Source organism: Solanum lycopersicum, chromosome 3 (genome assembly GCF_036512215.1).
Source record: "Solanum lycopersicum chromosome 3, SLM_r2.1".
Taxonomy (NCBI): Eukaryota; Viridiplantae; Streptophyta; class Magnoliopsida; order Solanales; family Solanaceae; genus Solanum; species Solanum lycopersicum.
This window is the reverse complement of record NC_090802.1, coordinates 3187503-3191097: the sequence shown is the minus strand read 5'-3', so window position 1 is coordinate 3191097 and position 3595 is coordinate 3187503. Positions and strand designations below refer to the sequence as shown.

At 28.4% G+C, this 3595-nt stretch overlaps 1 non-coding gene across 1 annotated transcript; it reads left to right on the top strand.

Moving 5' to 3' along the window:
- The first annotated feature begins 269 nt into the window (after positions 1 to 269).
- Positions 270 to 2074, top strand: LOC101261587 (uncharacterized). The gene is made up of 2 exons (XR_011220327.1): positions 270 to 1304; positions 1750 to 2074. It is a non-coding gene; the product is annotated as an uncharacterized protein (transcript).
- Positions 2075 to 3595: the final 1521 nt, after the last annotated feature.

Sequence of the window (3595 nt, the reverse complement as noted above, 5' to 3'; positions counted from 1 at the left end):
TTGTTATAGAAATTCATAAATTTTAAATGTTTGATCCTTCCCTAAAGTTCACAATTTGATGATGAAAAGCTGTTTGTACTTTGTTCTGTAGACAATGCAATGCATGGTTTTGATTGGTAGTATAATGAGAATATTATTTTAGCAGATTAATATATGAAAATTCCAATGTGACATAAAAGTATAAACTAGTACAAAGTAATAATAGAAAATAATTTTTTGCATTGCTTTTTATGAGTAGAATTAATTCTTCAAGAATAAAACATTTAGTCAATCAACTTGTATGTGAAGCTTAGTAGTTGAATTACTTGCTTACAAATTGTATGCAAAAATTATTAAAATGTTATATAATAGTACTAAAATTAAGGTAATGTAGCAACATCCGCGAGTGTATATATATGGGGTTTGTCTTTCAAATTTTCGTTTACTCTTTCTTCATTTCGTTTTCAGTTATTAATTGAATTTGTCTGTAGTACACCACCCCATATGTTATTGTTAGAAAAAGAATAGTACATTATTCAATCAATACTCGTTTATTTTATTTTATTATATATGTACATATACAGTATTTATTCCTTTATATGAATGAAAGCTAGAGTTCATTCATTATTTGAATTGATAAAATCTTTCCTTTTTTTTTTATAATTTGATATGGAAACTTCGCAGTCTCTCTCGATTGAGAGTTTTTCGTATAGTTGGTTGGTAGATTTGGGGGATTCTTTTAGAGCTTCAATGGATGATTATGAAACTGCTTTTATTGAGATGGATCCTGCACTACCTCCGTCAAAGAGGTTTTTTAATGTGAATCCACAGGATTTGAATTTTAACTTTCCTACATCAGATTCGACTCTTGTTCATGCTGATGAACTCATTTCAAACGGCTTGTTGATGCCTTTGTTCATCAAGAAGCCGATGAAGATGGAGTCGGATTACGATGTAACTGAATCCGACTCCATCGTGAATTCTCCGGCATGTTCTGCTGCTGCGCAGCAGGAGGATGAGTCGCGTTGTTCGTCCAGGGTGAATCGTTGTGTGTCGTTGAGGAGATGCCGGAGTTTGTCGAGGAGGATTTTGGTGAAGTATTTTGATTTTCTTAGGCCATTTTGCCAGAAAATAAGAAGGTGCAGTAGAATTGGTAGATGCAGATCAAGTAGTGGAAAGGAAGTGATGAAGAAATGGGAATATTGTTCAGCAGCAACATCTCCAAGGATAAGTGTAGCTTATTCTGTTGATAATTGGCGTAGATCTTGTGATTCTGAAAGCTCTATTTATGAAGCTGTTTTACATTGCAAAAGAAATCATTAATGGTATGCTACTCTACTTCTTTTCACTTTCTCTCTCTTCTACTTTTTTTTCCACAACGGATCTACAGTCAGAAAATTCGAAATAAGTTAAATGTTTCACATACATGAGTGTATATACATAGTTCGAGTTAAATGTAATAATTCATAGAACTAATTGTTGAGTTTACCCCACTAGATTGATATGTTCGTTTCGTCTATGATCTTAGATAATTTACGCTGAAGATCCATTTGTTATTGAACTTTCATATTGTATTGTTCATGATACAGTTGTCAGGTCTGAATGTCTGAGATATATTGAGGTTGTCCACATTAAAAATTCATTTTTTTTAATAAGTTAACTTTTGAATTGAATTAGGGTCGAGGTTCATATTTCTTTTATCGGTTTCTCTAGCAGAATTCGATTGTCACTCAGATTATAATATTGTTTTTTTGTTTGTTTAAATTTCAGGTAAATGGAGAAAATGAGAAGGAGGTCTAAAGAAGTTCACACATGTGACTGAATTGCTATTTCTCTTATCTTCAAGAATGGGATTGTGAATTTTTTGTCTTCTTGAAGGAAGTGGAAAAAGCTTGTAAGGGACTGTGTCAGCCATGAGAAAAATATTCTTTGGAATTTTTGAAGATATGATATTATCTTCATCATCACTCATATTATTTTAATTTTTTGTCTTTTTTTTTCCTGCACAATTTCAACTAGGAAATTGTCTTGCTTCTGTGATTTGTATAAAGTTTTTATGGGAATAATAATAATAATAATAATATTTCAGAATTAATATATATTTTGTATGTCATCACTTACGTACTTCCCCTATAGCATTTACCCTTTTGATCTTGCTAATTATTATAACAAGCAAATATTATAATGATAATAATTATATTCCTATGAAGAAAGTACTAGTAATTAAACATTAATTAAACTCAAAGAGTTTTAGTACTACTACAAGTACTAGTTCTATATTATATTCGAAAGAGAATTCATATCATTTTCTGCATGCCTTGTATCTGCCATTAATGGCACCTTAAATGGTCGACAAACATAAATTTGTTAAGAGTGTATGGCCATTTTGTGAAATGACGGTGATATTTAATCGGTTTTGTCTGATATCATATCATCCATATTAAAATATGAAATAATTTTATCTAAAAATTTAAATTATTAAATATTATTATTGTTATTATGTTCTCAAACCTATGTATAGCCGCTTAAATGGTCACAAGTATACATTTGCCCCACTCGAAAGTGATTTATTTAAGAAAAAAAATTAAATTGGTCAAATTTAATTGCTTGTCTATTTTAAACTCTCTACTTCGAAAGCTTATAATTTAGACAATATTAATCTATCCATTCGTTTTATTTATTCATATTACGTTCTTATTTTTACTTATTACGTATTGTTTATTAAGAAAAAACATGTTATATTCTTAATGTTAATTACAAATTTCCCATATTCATTTTGGCATATATAATATCTTCTAATAATATTAGTAAACAAAGCTCGGACAACAACTTGAATAAAAGTTATATTATTGCTAAATAAAAAATAAAGATAGTGATGAAATTGAGGGTAGAAATAAAACAAATCTTTTTAAATTTAAGTAAAACTACACAAAACAGAGGTAACATTAGGAAAATGATGGTTCAGTTGGTTATTTTTAGAAAACTATAGCATTTCAATTATTCGGTTATTTGATAATATATAATCAAAATTAAAATTTTAAAATCATCTCAATCCTAATTTATGTGACAGATGCAACACAAACATTATTTCATGTGGATATTTTAATATATCAATTATTTTACTTTACTTTTTATTTGAATTCTTAATAACATATGTTACTTTCTGTGTTCGAGAGTTTAATCATTTTTTTATGTGTCTCCAAAATATTTTAAATTTTGTGATTTGTAGTAATTTTTAGGTCATTTTCAAAAAAATATATATGTTACTTTTTTAGTCTCATTTTATAAGGAACGGTATAATTTGGAGAGACAACTAAATTTTTATTAGCAAATAAAGATTCACATTCACAAGATTGATATCTGAAGAATTTAGAATCGGATGTACTAATTGAAATCGGTATTTATACAAATTACTACTCTGTCACTTTAATTCGATAAATAATATATGAATTGAAAAAGAAGGAACTAATAATAATACAAGTTCTATAATTAATTCAAACGTACGTAGATATAATTACCCTAATAATTAATCCACAAATTAATTACATTGAGACCATACTTTTTCTGAAATCCCTGGTAAGGCTAAAGGCAACGTGAGACTAACTATAATCTTTTT